At 48.6% G+C, this 19,296-nt stretch overlaps 1 protein-coding gene and 1 long non-coding RNA gene across 6 annotated transcripts in view; both read left to right on the top strand.

Annotated features, from left to right (window-relative positions):
• The first annotated feature begins 1,573 nt into the window (after positions 1-1,573).
• LOC137165995 (uncharacterized) lies at positions 1,574-3,553 on the top strand. The gene is made up of 3 exons (XR_010923529.1): positions 1,574-1,681; positions 2,666-2,768; positions 3,451-3,553. It is a non-coding gene; the product is annotated as an uncharacterized lncRNA (long non-coding RNA).
• Positions 3,554-6,738: 3,185 nt separating this feature from the next.
• The window catches only part of ARHGEF10L (Rho guanine nucleotide exchange factor 10 like), a 125,021-nt gene continuing 112,463 nt past the window's right edge, over positions 6,739-19,296 (top strand). For 2 of the 5 annotated variants that reach the window (XM_067567555.1, XM_067567554.1), the window contains exon 1: positions 6,746-6,987. The gene's annotated coding sequence lies outside the window, so the exon portion shown is untranslated. Of the gene's footprint in view, positions 6,988-19,296 lie in introns of all 5 variants that reach the window. The other 3 variants (XM_067567557.1, XM_067567556.1, XM_067567559.1) reach the window with 2 other exon arrangements.

The raw sequence follows: 19,296 nt of genomic DNA, 5'->3' as shown, positions 1-19,296 counted from the left end.
CCTGCAGTCTTTTCAGCCATGAGCTATTTTTTGTTTCGTTTGGGGCGGTGTATCTTGAATCTTTACTAAGCCCCAGTTTCACAAAACGCTGGTCTCATTAAAAACAAAAGCATCTTAAGCCAAGAAGGTAGTGAGTATTAGGAGGGTCCTACTGCCTGAGAGCTGTTTCTTAGAGAGAGTATGGCTTAGTGGATAGTGCACTGCACTGTGTCGCAGGAGACATGGGGTCTATCCCTAACTCTCCCATTGGTTTGCTGGCTGACCTTAAGCAAGTCACTTCCCCTGCCCGTGCCTCAGTTTCCCCATTGGTAAAATGGGGACAATGATTCTGCCCACCTTTGTAAAGTGCTCTGTCATCTATTGATGAAACGAGCTGTGTAACAGTAGAACCTAGACGCCCTGACTGAGATCCAGGACCGCATTGCACTGGGCACTGTACGAACACGTGGTAATGGGGTGGTCCCAGCTCCAAATAGATCATGTGCCAAATTGACAGGACAGATAGCAGGTGGGAGGGGAAACCATGGCAGAGAGGGGTGAAGCCATTTGTCCAAGATCATCTAGCAGCTCAATGGAGAATGTTTGATGCCCTGGCCCCCGTGGCCCTGTTTAAAGCTACTGTTACAAAGTCCTTCGAGAGGAAAGACAGAAGAGGACATTTAATGCCAGTTCTTCCAAAATAAGTGTACACGGTCCCGATCCTGCAAGGAGCTCGTTGCATCTGGAGTCCAGTTGACTCCCGAGGGTCACTGCCCATTCAAAGCTCAGTGCAGAATCAGGGCTGGTGTTAGCTTGTCTCGACAGTGGGTTAGATTTGTCCCCTGTAGATGTGTGCGGGGAGGGGGCGGGAAGAGCTCCCACACGCGGAGGTGTCTACGATCACTGGTGCTTTTGAAGAACGGTGGCTTTCTTTGAACAATGCGTCTAACGCTCACCTCTCGTGCAGGGCAAAGCTTATACAGCGGTTTTCATTATTAGTGTGTGTGCACGAGAGGGGCCTCTCCAGGGGCTATTGATGAATTGTCCTCAGCAAACAGCGTTTCTTGCTGGTAACCTGAGTTGCTGCCAGGGGCATGCACAAGGGAGGGCAAGCAGGGGCTTGGGCCTCCCAAATAATCGGTGGGGGCACAGAACTCCTCCAGTCCCAGGGCTGTGGTGGGAGCTGACAGCTCTTCTGGTCCCAGGGCTGTGGTGAGGGCACAGAATGTGTCCCTCCAAAAGCGGTCAGATTTAAATCCCTGTGCACGGCCCTGCCTGCTGCTGACGCTGACGGGGGACATTAACACTTGGTGCCAAGTTGCATTCTCATCCTGACTTGGGTTCTGCGGCTGACAATGAAGGAAGAGTTCTCTGCCTCTAGGCACGTGATAGGTGGTACCTTGACAGCTTTAATTCCCAGTGCTTTCCTACCCAAGGCACTGACTGACTCAGACAGCCCATCCCATCCTGAGTCAGTCGCTGTCACCCTGGAGACAGGGCGATGACGATACTGTGTGTTCTCTGCTCCTCCTGCAGGTGTCTGACGAGCTTCCTGAGACTCCTGGTTCCCTGGACTGCCATAGCAGGAAGAGATGAGACATCAGAGAAACCAGTATAGTACAAAGGAGTGAAGTCGGCTTTGGCTGCAGTACCAGAAGGCTCGCTTCTTCGAAGGGCGAGTGGAGAATTTTAAACGAACCAGGTAAGCTTTTTGCTGTCTGACTTCTCGGGCGGAGCGGATCCTCGGCCCTGCGCTGGGCTGAATGTTGTGCTACTGAGAGGATTTTGATGAGATATGGGTTGAGGTGATTTGGCTGGCGTATCAAAGGATCAGAACGTGGGAAACTTGAGTGGGAAGTTTGTGTCTCTTCTGATTCTCTAGCTGACTTTCTTTTTCTTTTTTTTTACAGTTAAAGGTTTATCTTCCTTAGGAAGCTGTATTGCTTTGACTAGACCAGGTCCAACTGCCCTAGCTGGACACAGTTAGATCAGTATAATAATAATGCCTAACCTTCGTAAAGTGCTTTTCACCAGCAGATGTCAAAGTGCTTTACCAAGGGAAGCAGGATAGTTCCATTTTACAGATCGGGGAAACCAAGGCACAGAGTGGGGAAGTGACTTGCCCAAGGTCACCCGGCAGGTTAGCGGCAGAGCAGGGAATAGAGCCCAGGTTTCTGGTTTAGTGCGCTCTCCACTAGCCCTGGCTGCCCTTCCCACGTAGGAAGAGGACTAAGCTACTATACCCATAGCTAGTCACAATTATACTGGTATAATTGAATCCATGCTAGTGCTTGCACCAGTATAAGTATCTTGGTTAAGGAAAAACAAATCAACCCACTCACCAAAGCTGTTGTACCAAAAAACATTTAAGCGTAGCCCAGGGCTTATTACACCCAACTCATTACCCTGTGACTGCGGCAGGGCCTTCTACCGCTGGTTCCGGCGGCTCTGTAGGTGAATAGGAGGGTTCCTCTTCAGCACTTTCCCCTCCTCGGCAGGAGCTGAGTCCCTTTTGCCGCACTCCCAGGCCCTGCCGCTCCAGGGAGCGGGAGACCACGCTGGGGGAGTTACCCTGGGTATTCCGCTGCCGAATTATATGGGGAGAGGGGAGCAGGCGCTTCTGAAACCCAGATTGCGACAGGGCTTAGCACGGAGGCAAACTGATTATCTTCTCCTCTTTGCCCAGGGGCGAATGACTCCCCAAAATGTAGGCGCTCCAGGCAGCGTCCTCCGAGAGGCAGGTGTGTTCCCTGGAGCCGAAGCCTCGTTTTGCACCACTGTAACTATAGGTACGTCTGCACCGCAATGAAAGACCTGACGCTGGCCCAACTCGGCTGAACTGGGCTCGCGGGGCTCAAATGTGCAGTGTAGACGCTCAGGATGAGACCTTCCCTGCTCTGAGTTTCAGAACCTGGGCTCCAGCCCAAGCCTGAATGTCTACATTGCAATTTTTAGCCTCACAGCCCAAGCCACAGTCAATTGTTTTGTTCCACTCGAAACTGTGGAATTTCCCACAGAACAGAATGCAAAACAAAAATCTGGTCCCTGCCCAAATTTTTTGCTCTGTTTTGTTCCACTCGAAACTGTGGAATTTCCCACAAAAACAAAAATCTGGTCCCTGCCCAGCTCTCTAACCACTTCTACTTCCTCATGCTTCCCTGAGTTCTCTAGTCCATCGCCAACCTCTTGGGACCCCTGCCCCAAGCTGACTTATTATTCAAATTCATAGCTGGGGCAGAACTGGTGAGTAATACTGTGTCCTGCTCCACTAGCTACGTTTTAGAGGACATTGTAAGTGATTTGCCTGATATGACATGGGGAGTTGATGGCAGGGATGGGGCTAGAACCAGGTCTCATAGCTTTCAGTCCTCAATGCTAGCCTTGCTCCTGATCTGGTTTGGAGTTTGTATTGTGACAATCACTTACTCTGTGCTTTCTCCTCCTTCTCCCCTTTATTTATATTTCCCCCAGCAATTCCATTGTCTAATGTGACCGTCTCCTTGTGCTGTAAGTCACTTGCGATGGCGGAACCGGTGTTTTATAAAGGAAGTAATTAAAATCCCATTGATCTGTGCAGTAGGCTGATTATTTTTTTAATTGTCTGCCCTTAGAGCAGATATAGAGCACACCATGGCAATACTTAGAGATAATCTTATCTCACCTGCCTTAAAAATGATATGACAGAAGTGGGAAGGTTTCCATGTGTTTGAGTTTAATACTTGCCTCAATACGATCTGCCTAGCAGTCAAATAAGGAAATCCTGGAACTGATAGCAAAGGAGGTATTGGCAAGTGTTCCTAACTGGTCTACGAATGAGTGCCCCACTCAACCCACTCTGAGAAAATCCAGGCAATATATAGGGTTAGAATTTAGCCCCTTACCTAAATTTGGTTTTATTAACAGGCAAATTAACAATAAAATAACAAAAAGATCAGCTCAAGCCACCTCCCTGAGGTTGGCTGCTCCTAGGGTTCCTCTCTCACGAGTGCTCAGCCCATACCTTAGATCCTCTCTAGAGAACCACTTCCACCATCCTCTGTCCACGTGGAGTAAGGAGCCACCTTTCTTAGTTAGTCAATGGAACACTTAACACTTTTCCAGTGGGATCAGCACATACTAACACTGCTGTCCTGGTGCATGATCTTATCTTGCCAACCATTTATGAGTCTATGATCTTTAAGGTGTAGACATTTTTTTTGCTTTGGTCTTAGCTCATTACAAATCCATTGCTCACTTGCCTATTTGATTTTTGTTTTAAAAATCCCCGTAACCATACCAGAAAACCTTGCCTTCCCCTCAGTCTGAGTGCTCCTGTAAGTTGGAGAAGGGGTGTGTGCGTGAACTGAAGAATTTAACCTCAAATCCAGATCCATAATTCATGGCTGATCCCCACCCACAAAATCTCAATCCACCCCCTTAAATTCCAATAAAATAACACTCATGGAGGAGATTTTTTCAAAGCATATAAGGGATCTAGGGGCATAAATCCCACTGCATAATCAATGTGACTTATGCTCCTAAATCCCGTTGGTGCATGGGAAACTCCTTTTATAACAACTGAACCCCACAAAGAAAGGGGCTGATTCTCAGTTACTTGTGCTTGGGACAGGGTATGAGGCCTTTACATGGTCTTTGCACTTCCTGTACTCCGGAGCTGTTCGGTGCCTTGCTAAGTCTCTGGCGTAGGTCAGAGCAGTCTCAGGGTTGCTCTAGCATCACCTCTGCTTCCCATGGGTCCCTAGCTGTCATCGGAGGAAGAAAACAGCTGCAACATTACCCTGGTATGCCCTTGTGATGGAAGCAAAGCCAGGTAGAGTCCTTACACCAGCTGTATTCTTGCTGGGGGTGGGGGGCAGGGGGAGAGAGGTGGAGGATTTCCATCCACTTCAGGTCTTCTTTACAGTGCTGGAAAAGAGCCTCGGCTTAACTGAGAATCTTGTCCAAGACATAAGCCGAATTGTCAGACCAAGAGTAATTGTCGCCACTGTTCCCTTGGCCACTCTCACTCTCTTGTCCTGAGGCAGACAGAGTTCCCACTGCATGATTCCTCCTGAAGGAGCAGGGTTTGTGGTTATGGTGAAGGACAAGGTATCTCCGCCTCTGATGTGATCACTGGTGGCTGGATTAGCCTCGCCCGCACGCTGCCCACAGCATGATCTGGATCCACACAAGATTGCGGCTCCAGGGATGCGGTTTGGTCCATTCCCTTCTGCGTCACTAACGCAGTGGCTTTGGACCTGGCAGAAAAACGCCAGTGATTCCGGAGCGTGCTTGGCAGCGCTGTGTGTTTATTCCATGATTAACTGCAAGCCCCCAGGGGTGGGGAATTCCACCATTTGGGAGGGGGGGCTCCAACCAAAAGGGACACGATCACTCCAAGGGCAACAGCTCCTTTGTGCTCATCTCATGCACCAGAAGGAGGCCCCTAGTGCAATGATGTTTGCCCAGAATCTGGTTCTGGAGAAACATCTCCTTGGTAGAAATGGCAGAACCCACCACACGGGCTCACTGGTTTGTTAGCTCTACGCTGGCTGTTTTACCCTGCTGCTCCCACAGTTGCTTATGTGGGTAAGCTGTTTTCTCTTCCCATAGTGGTATTTCCTGTCCTGCAGCAGCTGAGTCACATGCCGAGATCAGAGCATCTTTTCTGCTTGGCTTCAGGAAGATTAGCTCTAGAAGTTTCAAAACAGCAGGGTTATTAGGAAAACATTGCTCAATTTGACTGTGATGAGCTCTCTCTTTAGGATTCTGCCAGTGTTCTTCTGTCTGTTGCGCTGCCTGCAACCCCATTACAGGAGGGGACCCGTGTTAAAAGTTTGTACTGGGCCCCAAAAAATTATGCTTGGGCCCTGTGGCAGAGAGGGGGGTGGGCTAGCGGGGGGCTGTGGGTCGGGATTGAGGGGCAGCGGCAGAGCTGTGTTGTCATCAGGACAACCTGCCACTCCGAGCTAGGCCATGAAGTGGGGGGACGTGTGTGCACGTGGATGGTTAACAGGAGTCCAGCTCGGAGCAACCTGCCCACGCCAGACTACACAGACGATGGCTGTGTTCTGAGACGGCCGGTCCTCAGCTGCTTCTCCGAACTTAACAAGAAGAGGCTTTTAAAAATCAGCTGTCCCAGGGTGCAGTAGGGTGACCAGATGTCCTGATTTTACAGGGACAGTCCCGATATTCTGGGCTTTATCTCATAGAGGCGCCCGTCACTCCCTACCCTGGCCTGATTTTTCACACTTGCTGTCTGGTCGCCCCAGGGTGCAGCCCGAGAGCGTTTGGCCCCATTGGCGCAGTCCCCAGATGAAGCGCTTAGCCATGCAGGGCTGGCTGGGGTTTGTTTTTTAGGAGTCCACGGAGCAGAGCTGCAGCAGCGAGATTGCCCTGGCTGGCACACAGGGGGTTAAGAAGAGGGGGGCCTGATCCCTCTCACCCTGGTGCAAATCAGGAGTAAACGCGGCCAGCACCGGAGTCACTCCGGTGCAAAGAGGGAAGGCGACGTTTCCCAGGCTGGGGCCTCTGACGTGGGCCGGCTGCCTGCCCTGTACGCTCCTCCTGCTGCCTGCTCAGAGCCGCAGCACGGGAGTGGGAAGCCGAGCCCTGCTATTGGCTGCTGGGGAGGCTCCTGGCACTGGGAACAGCTGAGGCTTTGGCTGCCTCTATTGACTGGGAAAGGAGCAAGGAGGGAGAGGTTGTGGGAGGGTGGCAGAGAGACACAGGCACACACACAGAGAGCTTTGCTGGTTCCTGTGCGAGGAGTAAAGCCGCTGCAAGCGGAGCTGGAAAGCTGAGAGCACGGCGGCTTCCAGCTGATGACATCTTGCAGCCTTTGGGAGATGGCAGGGGGAGGAGGAGAAGAGACTTAGAGGAGACAGACGTGTGTGTGTGTGTGTGTGTGTGTGTGTGAGGGGAGAAGAGCTGTGGCGTGTCAAGCTGAACGTGGCCTGCTGCTGGAAGCCTTCTGCTTGGTTGCCTGCTCCGTTGTAACCTCACAACAAAGGCCGGAGTGTGACTGGGGTAAGTGACCACTCAGATTTCCTCCGGCTGCTATCCAGAGCTGTGCAAAGCTCCCGGACTCCATGAGAGGTGTCACGCTATGTCAGTTGCATGCATGGTGACCAGAGGTGCCCCCTCCCAAGAAAACAGACCCCTCAGCCCGGTGCATAGACAGCTCCTCCCGCTAAGGAATGGCCTGAGAGCCCATCTTACCCTCTGGCTTGAAAACCCTGCTTAGCTGCCGGATTTGGGGATCTGTATTTTGTGCCTGCTCCTATTACCATACGCTGCGACACACCTCTGGGAATACAGACACAAAGCCAGAGGAAATGCAACCTTCCCCAGGTCAGCGAAAATGTCTGGCCCTGGCAGGGCTGCGGTTTATATATAACCCTGCTGGGTGTCAGAAGGCCTGTCACAGGGCAGGAGAGGAAGTGGGATGTCTGCAGGGAATGAGATGGCTGCATCTTTTTTGGGCAAGGTCGCCTCTTTCCTGCTATTGTGGGCAAAGCCCTGGGCCAAGCGGCCATTGTAATGTGGGCAGGGCAGATTGTCACAGGGCAGTTAATTAAGATGCTGCAAACGCTGAGGTTGGTGAAAGAAAGGAGACGAGGAAAGGGGAAGGCACAGAAAAATAGCAGTAGGTTTTTTATTATAATCTCTGAAAGTTTCATGTCCGTTTAATGTTGCCAGAAGATGCCAGGTCAGCTGCTCGGGAGAAAGGGAGTTTGCCCAGGCAGGATCTATTCTATCGCCAGAACCTGTGGAAGTTACCCCTTCTTGGTCCATTCGTGGGCCTCAGCCTTATCCTGGAGAGCTCACCTGTAGGACTTGGAGGAGAGTTCAGTTTCCATGGCCCAGTATATCTCTGGCCTCTCTGCGGAACCTGCCAACAAGGGGCCACTTACCAATTAGGTTTGGTCTATGCTCAGTTTTTGTACTGGGCTAACTGCCAATTAAGGGATTTCTTTTTTTTTTAAATCAAATAGTGAAATCGGTACAACCCCTAGAATAGCTGCGGTTAGACTGGATAAAGATGCCTTGTCCTGGTAGAATTTATTCTCCTAAATTGACAGGAATAAGGTATATTCGTATAGACAGGCCTTTAAACTGGTATAAAGGTGTCCTCACTGAGGGTCGCGCAGCTTGAACTATACAGATTTCAAATGGCTATAGTTAAAGTGGTCCAAAAACTGCCTTTACAGACTCAGTCTATGACTGCCGAGGTGTTAATTGCCCACTTCATTTGCAACATGTGTTAACTCCTTATGCTTAAATATCTCTTCTACCTTGTACTTAGCTGTGGCAGGGTGAGAACCTTTCCCAGATCCAAAGAAGAACTTTGCAGAGTTTCAAAGCTTGTCTCTTTCACCAACAGAAGTTGGTCCAATACAAGATGTTACCTCACCCACCTAGTTTCTCTATTATACACCCTGTCACGGACAGTTGCGGCTGGGAAACTGCATATATAATACAGGCCCCACCTTTACATCCTGCCCTGAGATCTGCCTATCCTGCACCATAACCTCCCACCTGTTGTTTGGAGTTCAGCCAGGTTTTAATGCAGCAGGAAGAGGAGATTAAAAACATTTAAAGTTGTTGCTGGAACCCACTCCAAATATGGTTTGAGAACCCATTGCTTTTTCATAGATTCTAAAGTCAGAATGGGTCACTGTGATCATTTATCTGTCCTGCATAACAGGCCATAGAACTTGCCCGAAATAATTCCTGTTTGAACTAAAGCCGTGCTCTTCAAAAAACATCCAGTCTTGATTTAAAAGTTGCCAGTGACAGAGACGCCACCCCAACTCTTGGTAAATGGTTCCAATGACTAATTGCCCTCGCTGTTAAAAATGTACACCTTATTTCCAGTCTGAGTTCGTCTACCTTCAACTTCCAGCCACTGGATATTGTCGTTGTTAAAACACCTCTGAGATCTTGCTCTGGATTGGATCTCTCTCATTTTGCATACAAAGTTAACTAAATTAGTGATGCTGGAGGAAGGGGAGCGGAGAGAAACCAAACTGGCTTGTAAAAATCTTGCGGGGCGAAAGAGGCCTTCTCAAATGGGACGGGTCAAATTCTGGACCTATCTGCTGTGGCTGTACCTTTCATCTGCTCACCAAAGATGAAATTCACCCCTGTGCAGGCAGCCAGTGCTACGCCCAGGCACAAATAAAACCCTGTTTTCAGGGCTTACATGATCCATAGGCCTTGTGCCAACCTATTGTGCCGGGGCTGATTTGCCACCCTGAAGTCACACAGAGCTGGATCCAAAGCCCATTGAACATGCAAAGTGTTTTGAGAAAAAAATGCTGCACTATTATTTTTAAAAATAACTCACCAGCCCTGCACTTGTGGTGAGCAATGTAATAATAATAGATCAGTGAACTGAAGTGAGCATGTGCAAGCCAAAATGGTCAGTATTTTCTGACCGGGGCAGTATTTTCTCACAGCCGTTTGAAAATAGGGTAGGCAGGGGAATTGTAAGGAGGGGGGATTATTTCAGGTGGGTTATCTTAAACAGATGAATTTAGGGACACAGGCCAGATCCTCAAAGGTATTTAGGCTCCTTGCTTCCTTTGATTTCAAATAGTTTCAGTGGAAGTTAGGAATTAGAGATGTCCCTGGCTAGAATTTTTGTGAATCAAAATAAATAAGCACCCTCCAATAACTGCCTGGTAGAGTGTGTGTATATAATAGAGGAAAACCCATTTGGAGGGGATGAATCAGGTTTTACATTTCAAGCTTCCAAAGAATTATTGCAACTAAAACCCACAGAACTGGTTAAAAATGGCAAGGAATCCTTCTGCTGATAGCTCTTTAAGAAACAGTGGCATGATGTCAGAGCATGAGGGCAGTAAAGGAATTGAGAGGAGTCAAGTCCTTCTTTCTAATGAGGACCCTGCTTTGTAAACAGTTAGATTGCCAGGTACCAGCTGGGAGATACACAGGCTAGTGTTTCCCCGTGTATCTCACCAACAGACAGTGCTGCAGAGAAACTGCCTTCCAAACAAAACCACTGAACACAACAGGAACAACATAAACAAGGAGGTGGGACTCCAGAGCTCTGCCATCTGTGCAGGGGGAATCCCCGAGGATAGGATAATCAATGAAATGCAAGCAGCCAGGCCAGGAGAGCTGTGATCAGCTTATCAGCTGCATGAATGTATCTGGGGACCTGGTGATGGCAGAAGCCAGCAGGGTTTTGGGCCAGATCCCAAGCCGAGGGTGAGTTTTTTCATTGGTTTCCATGAGCTTTGGCTCACCTTGGTGCTGAGGGAAGAGGGGATGAGCACATGCACCGAGGGCAGAAGTTAAGGAGATGCATGTGAGTCCTCTGGCGTGTCTGTTTCTGCATCCAGAGGTTCATAGGGCCCCACTGTGGTACCTGCACAAATACTGACTGAAAGGGCTGCGAATGGTGGAACTCTGCTGGGTGCAGAGCAGGGAGCAGGCGGCAGCAGCATGCACCCCAGGAGCTCCCAAAAGGGATTCTGGGAGAGTCGTGAGCTCCTGCGTGCTCCAGTGACAACTCCCTCCCCTCCTTCCCTCTACTATGCATTCGAGTTGCACTGAGGTGCTCCAACGGAGAGCGGAGTCCCGATGTTCACATATGGTGCCTTGCACATAGCAAGAAATAGTCTCTGTTCCAAAGAGCCTCCAGTCTCCATAGACAAAACCCTCCCATGGTCTGGTCTGCTTGGCACGGCTTGGGGGGAACCCGGGACTGGAGCGACTGTGGATGCAGTCGGTCAGGACTGAGGGTGCATAGACAGTTTTTATATTGCTGACCCATGCAATATTGTGTCTGGCTCTGGCTAGCACCGTCAGCCCCTTCCTTTTGATGCGAGTGAAATTCACCCGCAATAGGTTTCAAAATAAAGGACGAAGGCTTCCTGTTTTCAGCAGGAGCTCAAGGTGGGGTTTTCATAAGCGCTCAGCGTCGGCCTATCTCTTTTCCTGTTGGAATCAACAGCTGACGGGGGTGGGTGCACAGTTCGGCCGAGGCTTTTATTCCTGGTGTGTGAAATTCCCATCTGTGCAAGGCCTTTGTACCATTCAGGTTCTACCTCAGACTGTTGGGTTGTACCATGTAAGACAGGTTTCCAGACTAGGGTTCACAACTGATTGGTGAAGACTTTGGCAGGGAACTGCATGGCACCTGGTGTTTTTATCCAAACGCATGTGACAGCCTTCCCCCTACTCAGGAAGGAGCCCTGGGGTTCAGAAAGTCAGACCCTCTGATAGGCAGCATGAACTAGATGGCATATTGAGCTGTGCTCTGCGTGTCACTTAGAACATGGTAGGAGCCTTTTCTTCCTTTGTGAGCAAGAATAAGTTCTGGGTCTGGGAGAAATGCGCATTTCTTATCTGTCAGCTGAAAAATGCTCATGATGGCTCCGAATTTGTTTTGTTTGTCTGCGGATGCAGTTAGATGCAAGGGGCTGTATTTTAAGCCCTCGCCATTGATGCTGTGCATACAGCTGTTTGCATTTGTACGAGTGAGTGTACATCCATGCGGCTTGCATGGTATTTGTGTGTGCAAACAGTAGGATAGTGCACTGACCTGAGTCACAAGCACAAAAAGGGCATGCATCCAAGGTTTGCATGTGAAATCCATTGTGTGTGTGTGGGGGGGTGACATTTATTTATGCCTCGCTATGAACTCCCTCAGGAACTAAGGACTATCACAAACTTCACCAGTTTCCTCTCCATGTGCCAGGCAGATTTCTCCCACCTTTTCTTCTCCAACATAAACACAGAAACAAGTATGTTTAACAAATAATAACAGACCTGCTCCTACCAAAACAGGACACTCTACTCCACAGGTTTCTCCCTCAGGGGACAGGAGGAGAGAACAATCAACATGCGACAGATGTGTAATCATGTTGCTTAATGCAGTGTTGAAAGGTGCTCAGGTATTATGGTGATGGGTATGGTACAATAACCCACATAGAACAGAATAGAAGTTGCTCTGAGCAGTGGTGAATTTCACCCTGGGATATGCAGACATGGAGGCTGGATGAAAATGTGACCTCAGATGAAGACTGTTTAAATAATGGTGTCCATTAGCTGGTTGTAGCTCGTCTCTACCTTTCTCAGGCCTTTTATTTAGCTTCCCCATCAAACTTTAAAGATCACAAGTTTTTTGACTTGGGTGGCAACTGAAACCCAGAAATGTTTCTGTGCCATTTCACTTTGTTGTAAGAGCTGATCCTGGTTACCAGGGGCTGCACTGTGGAATGTAGGGCCCTGGCTGGCTTGGTCCGGCTGTGCAACAGCCTGTCGAACCTTTGCTTAATGTCGCAACTATTCTCCTGGCTTCAGTGTGACTAATGGATGTTGAAAAACAACAGGCTGCGCAGGGGATTTGAACCGCGGCTGCTTCTGCAGAAGGCCTGGTAAAGAGGACTCGTTTTGTGGTGAAGGCAGGATGAAATTTCTCTGGGATGGTTTGGGTGATTGGGAGCAGCTGTAGCCCCATCCCCCTACACAGGATCAATGGCCCGGAGGCCGGCTCTGCAGATGTTAAGGAGAGCGGGCTGCTTCTGAGTCTCTTTCTTTCCTCCCCCATTCTTTGCTCGCACTTGCTCTACGGAGTCTTTAAACCAAGACTGGGTGGGCGTCTTTCTCAGGGGTCTGCTCCAGCTCAGACAGAAATTATGGGCTTCATGCAGGAATTAGTGGGGCAGGTTCTCAGTGGCCGGTGTCATGCAGGAGCTCAGACTAGATTATCCTAATGGACCCGCCTGGCTTTAAAAAGCTTTGAATCCCGAATGCTTTGCTGTCTAAGGAATCTTCCCACCTCTGCGTGAAGTTGCCAGCCCACTTTCCTGCCGTCATCCTGTTCTGAGTCTGTACTTCCTCCTCGTGGCTGGCAGGAGGTGCTTGAAATATGATATTGTCACAGCGCCATTGGGTGACCAGATGTCCTGATTTTATAGGGACAGTCCCGATATTCAGGGCTTTGTCTTATATAGGTGCCTATTACTCCCCACCCCCGTCTCGATTTTTCACACGTGCTCTCTGGTCCCCCCACAGCATTACGTGGCAGGTGGGGTAGCGGCTTCAGAAACTTTCCAGCAGGAATAACTCAGCTTGGTTCTGGGCCTTGTGAGTGAACTCCAGGGTGGGGAGAGGATCCAGCTGAATTCACTCAGGGCTTCGCTCTGCCGTCCCTGTGCACGTCGCTCCATGGGGCCAGTTCTGCCTCCTTTCCCTGCTTGACAGACAGCTGCATTCGTTCCCCTGGGGCTGCCCGCGGAGCAAGGCACATGGTGCACGGGGAGGAGGCAGCCTGGCCCAGGGAAGTCCGTGGGGGAAGGTACCGCTTTGCTTCAGCCTGGGGTGGCGGAATGGGGCCCGACAGAAAGGTGACCGCTGGAAGAATACACTCATTGTAAACTGCCCCTTTCTCAAGGCCTCCCCTCTTGACCCTTTCTCATCTCAGCGCTGCTGGTGCAACTTCCGTCTTCCCTGCATCTCCTATATAGCCTCCCTGTATAGCTCCCCGCCTTGCCAGTTCCCCGTTTCTTTTCTCGCCTCTCTGTTCCCTGGTGCTCGTCACTTGTGCTGTGTCTCCCTCTCATGGCTGGTTGAAATGGTGAATCACTGCCTGTTACTGCTCTCACCACATGGAGTTCACTCTTCTAGCTCAATTGCTCTGCTATGGAACCCTGCTGGTGACCTATGGTCTGGGTTATTGCTCCTCTGCTTCTTAATTTCGCCCTTTTCATTATTGTCCTTGTACTGAGGTAGCATCTAACAGCTCTAGTCATGGGCCAGGAGCCCATTGTGCTAGGTGCTGTACAGACCTAGAACAAAGACATGGTTCCCTGCCCCAGGGAGCTCACAATCTAAGTATGTATCAAGTATGTATGTATCTAAGTATGTATCAAGAGATAATAGATGGATACAGACAGATGGGGGGAGAGCACAAGGAAACAATGAACCCGCACTGGTCGGCAGGACAGGCAGTGATCACAGCACACCTGCAGCCTGACCGTTGCCCGGTGTTTTGTAAGCATCACAGCACAGGATAATTTTAAGATGGGATCCGAAGGATAATGAGGTGGCTTTGCCGATGTTTTCGGGAAGCACTTCCCCAGGGGGAGGGGCCGCCTGGGAGAAAGCACGGAGCTGCTTGTTTGAAAAGGTAACCAGTGGGCAATGGCATGGACTGCTTGGAAGATCCACCATCCAATGTCACCCAGTAAAGCACTGCCCAACCCTCTCTTTAATCTGATGAGTCCGGTATTCGGGCTGCTTGGGTTTCAAATTAACTTGAGAGTCTTGGGCCAGCTGAAAAAAGCAGCATTGTCAGCAAAGAAATCCCATTCGACTTTCCTTGCATGAGTTCTGTCTTTCCTTTCCCGTCATCACTGTGGATTGTAAAGTTAAGCCGCTCGCCCTCTCAGGATGGCCCTGTCATCATGAGTAAACGGGAAGTCCTGGGGACTGGCTTTTGTTCATGACGAGGTGATCATGTCGTGGCAGGACTTTGCTGTGTGTGCCCCGGTATTGTCAACTCACCTGGTTTTCTCTTAAAGCCCCAGCTTATGGAGTCATGTGATTATGTGTGAATCTCAGCTTTCATTTAAAAAACCCCCCAACATAAACTTATAGCCTTCCAAGTTCCAGAGAAAAGCTTGAAAACATGATCCCTAATGGCTCAAAGCCCAGCAGGCCAATAAAGAAACCAACACTTTTGTCTTAAATATGACTTTTGGGGCCTGACATAATTATTTTTTAAATGCTTGTGGGTAGCAATGCTTCTGTGGTTGGATTTTCAGCATATCATGCCAACCCCTGTTCTCTAAAGCAATAACCAGCTAAATGGAGCCTCACTTTCCCTAGCACTCTGACATTGGCTGTACATCTGGTACTTTGTCATTTCTAAGTCAAGATACTTAGCTGTCAGACCTCCCAGGCCCCAGAGCTGAAGCTGATGAGATTGAAGACATTGTGGTTTCAGGTCAGCGTCAGTACTGGAAGGAAGCGTGCAGGGCTGCTGTAAATCTGATTTTGAAGAATCTACAAAATCTGTAGGAGGAAACCAGGAAGGAGCAAGGCTGGGAACTGTTTGCACAGAAAGCTGTTTCTACAGTGAAGCAGGGAGCTGGGGCAGAGTAGCTATAGACAGCATACTGTTCTCCTTATTGCAATAGAGTTCCTTGTTCAGTATTAGAAGAAAGCAGCTCTGTCACTTTGTCAGAGGTCAGCACCAGACTCTAATCATCTTCATCCTGGCCCCTGATTTCTCTATTCTTTTAGTGCCTGCTTATAGAATCATAGAGATGGGTGAGGTAATATCTTTTGTTGGACCAATTTCTGCTGGTGAGAGACACAAGCTTTTGAGCTTAAACAGAGCTCTTCTTTAGGTCAAAACCATAGACATGTAGGGCTGGAAGGGATCTCAAGAGTTTATTTAGTGTAGCCCCCTGCGCCAAGGCAGGGCCATGTATATCTAGACCTTCCCTAACAGATGTTTGTCCAACATGCTCTTAAAAACCCTCCAGTGACCAGGGAGGGACACAACCTCCCGTGGACGCCTGTTCCAGAACTGAACTATCCTTATAACTAGAACGTTTTCCCTAATATCTAACCTAAGTCTGCTTTGCTGCAGACTAAGCCCATTGTGTATCCTTTGGCACACCTGGAATAATGATGAATTTTCCAAGGGCAGTCACTTATTTTGGCTACACAACTAAACATCGAGATTTAGACAAGTGTCTCTAATCAGTTTTTTTTCGACTAGACATATGGCTTCCTCTTTGATTTAAAAATACAGGCTGAAAATCTCAAGAGAACAGGCTCCTTTGGGAGATTTCAAGATCCTTCCTGCTTCTGATCTTCAGGCCCAGATCTCTCAGGAGCAGCAGTTTTTCCCTTGGTGTTTTACCGCGTCTGGTTTTTGTCCTGGTTGATGCATGGAGGTGCAGAAGCAGATGACATACGTGTGTGTGTGTGTGTGTGTCTATATGTAACCTAACTGCACCTTAATGAACCTCAAAGTTAAGGTTTTATATAAGTTTCAAGTGAAAGCTCAGGATGGTTTGTTCACACTTGTTGCTCTGTCTTGGGATTGCCATCTTTAGTTGCCGAGTTGGTCTTTGGAACAAGGAAAAAGATAGATTGTGCTTTCTAGACGATTATTATTATTAATTGTATTGCTCCAAGCATGGCCCAAGACCCCATGGTGCTAAGCGCTGTACAAACCCAGCACAAAACACCAGTTCCGGCCTCGGAGAGCTTCCAGTCTAAATATTAGACAAGAGACAACACGTGGCTCTAGACAGAAAGGGGTGCAATCCACTCCAGGTTTTACACAGCATCTATTGCATGCTGAGACAGGAGGTATTGGACTTTTAGTTGGTGCCTGTAAATACCCCTGCACCGGATACATCATCAGAAGAACTCTTAGGCCCCCGTGCAGCAAAATGCGTAAGCATGTACTTATTTCAAGCATGTAAGTTTGACCACTTGACATCAACTTGAAGGGATTAGTCACATGCTTAAATGTTTTGCTGGATCAGGGCCATAGTTTCCATACTTCACTATCCAGTCTCAGTGCCTTGTTCTAAGACGTTCTCCAGAAACCGAAGACATAACACTTGTGTCCTGCAACGTTGCCAGATCCCATCTGATTGAGTGCAGCACACAATCCCAGTTCTGGCTGACGTGATTTTCAGATACCAAATGTGTTGTTTGGGCTACTGGGTTTTTCCCAGGGCAGGGGAGTTTTGCATTTTAATGGCACTGCAATGAAGTACAGGTTTTACCGACTGCCGTCCGTATTCTAGATTTTCTCCAGGAATCACCGTGGCCTGTTATCGCGGCTGCAGGGATTCCAAGTGCATTATCCTCGCAGTTGTTGAGGATGTGTCTGACAGCTTTCCAGTTTGAAAATACAGGCCGGGAATAACAAAACGAGAGTCAGACTGGAACGCTGCAAGCTAATCCTTCTGGGGGAGCATGCATCCAAACCGCAGAACTGGAAGGAAATCCTTGGAAAACAGTCCATGTTGGAAATAACCTAACAGTGATAGCAGAGGGCACAATAGGGGAGAACTTGCAATGCATGTTGGTGGCAAAAGAAAACAGTGAGATTTTGGGCTGTACATACAGCGGCATATTGGACCCAGGACTCTTGGTATCAGTGAGAATCTGACCCAAAATTTGCAGTATTGCATATGTTTCTGGGCACACCAGTGCTAGAAAGATGTTGAGCAAGTGGGAAGAAATTAGAGAATGACTCAAAAGCTAAGAGGGTCAGGGGGTTAATTTATGAGGAAAGAGTAAATGGACTGCATATGTGCAGTTTGGCTAAACAAGGGCCGGTGGGGAGGTTAGGCTAAGTGTCCATGGATAGCTGAAAGGTACAACTAGAAGCAGGCAGAGCAAATGCTCAGGAGGCCGAAGGGTATAACCAGGGTTTATGGGAGGAAACTGAGCAAAGACACATTTATGTTGAACATGCAGAAAATGGATGATTGGCTCCACTCCGGTCAGTATGCATGGAGTCACAACTACTTCCCTCTAAAATGAGTAGATGTGGAAAGCAGTAAACGTGGAATCCCCAAAGGGGACAACTCCCAGTGGAAAAGTTAAGAACATGCGTAACTGCTTGCAGGATGGGGGCTGTGGAGCAGTATCTCAAGGGAAAAGGCAGAAGCCCCATCATCTGAGACACTTTAAACTGGATGGGGTAAAATGCTGAAATAATCTGCATTGGTTGAGGGGATGGATTCGCATGAAATTTCAGCATTGCAACATTTCCCGTGAAATAGAAATTCTGAAAAATGTTGGTTTTGGAAAAAGTTTATTTTAAAATTTCGAAATTTCATTTTATGGGTTTTTTTTTTTTTCATTTTTACATTTGTATTATTTCTATGTGATTTCATGACACCAGCAGTGCACCGTATACATTGCTGTCAGCGACAGAGCATACTGTGACATAACACAATAGTTGAAATAATCTATTTTTATTTATTTCATCTTCAAACTCATTAAGGGCAGCTGCCACTTAGCATGGGTTGAAGCATCTTACCTTCTTTTCTAGATGAAAGTGTCTCCCGCTTGAGGTGCCATGAAACCGTTTGTAGGTCACTATTGCTATATATCACTGCAAAAAGTAATTCCAGCTGCTTCTAGCCCTAGTTTGCTGAAATGACTGGTGTCAGAGCCATTGCTTGGACAGGCCCAGCCTTTGTGGAGATGTGGAGGGGATGGAGGTCCTAGAGCAAGTAGAGTTAACACCTGAGCCTTCCTAGAGAGACCCAGGCAGATGGAATTGCCCTGCATGATTAACAATGAGCAAGGAAAGCGACAGAATAAACCAGGTATGGGACGGATCTGGCTGCAGTTCTAACACCTGGATGCTGTCGATCGAGCATAAAGGCTAAAAATAGACTAATAAAGAAAAATATTTGCCAGCGTGCTCATAGAAGAGCCTGTGTGAGCATTAAGTCACGGGGGCTGGCGAGGTGTAACAGATGATCCAACCTTTCCTCGTTTTTTAAAAACATTTTCCCTTCCCTTGTTAGGGAGAATGTGTCTTTTTAAAATGTCATTCGCTAGGATGCACAAAGAGTTCCCCACATCACAGCTCTGGATTGATTACGCTCATCTGTGCCATGCTGGTACCTAGTGCCCTAGCCGTGGTCAGGGGCCCAGTGCTCTAGGCGCTGCACACACATGTAGTGAGAGAGGCCTCCTGACCCAAGGAAAGCTCAGGCTAAACAGGCAGGACAGGCGAGGATTATTACGCCCACTTTCTGGACAGGGATTTGGTTGCCCAAGCGGTCTGTGGCAGAGCTGTGAATAGAACTAAAATCCTCCGAGTCCCAGTTTGGTGTGTCAGCTACAGAACCATCCTGCCTCCCTATTCCTAACATTGTAGCCTCTTCAGTCTGGGATAATCGCCCTGCATTGTCTGACTCCTCACAAACCCAGGGCTATTGGCAGGCCTGGGTGGGTAGCCTGGTTGGAAGCCTAGTCAAGAAGCTCTCTCTGGCTAGATGAACTTTGCGACAAGGTTTCTTTCCCTTTTGATTATGGTCATATTTGTAAACTTTTCCCACCACCATGAGGGCTAGAACCTGATCACATGCCTCCAGGGGCTGGGACTTTAAGAGAAACACTCCAAAGATTGTGTGACCAGAGCACAGTGGGTGTCAAACTATTATTACTATTTATTATTTATTTATTAGTTCTGCTGTTGCTTCTAAGAGCCCTAGTCAGACAGCAACCAGATATCTTTTCTCTTTCCCCCCCGAGCAATCAGGGATCTCGACCCTTCATTTCAGAGAGGGGTAACTAGCTCAC

The sequence above is a fragment of the Emydura macquarii genome, unplaced genomic scaffold (genome assembly GCF_026122565.2).
Source record: "Emydura macquarii macquarii isolate MOO-44397 ecotype Brisbane River unplaced genomic scaffold, CSIRO-AGI_Emac_v2 contig_2768, whole genome shotgun sequence".
Lineage (NCBI taxonomy): Eukaryota > Metazoa > Chordata > Testudines > Chelidae > Emydura > Emydura macquarii.
The sequence above is the reverse complement of the archived record's forward strand: the minus strand, read 5'-3'. Positions and strand labels throughout refer to the sequence as shown.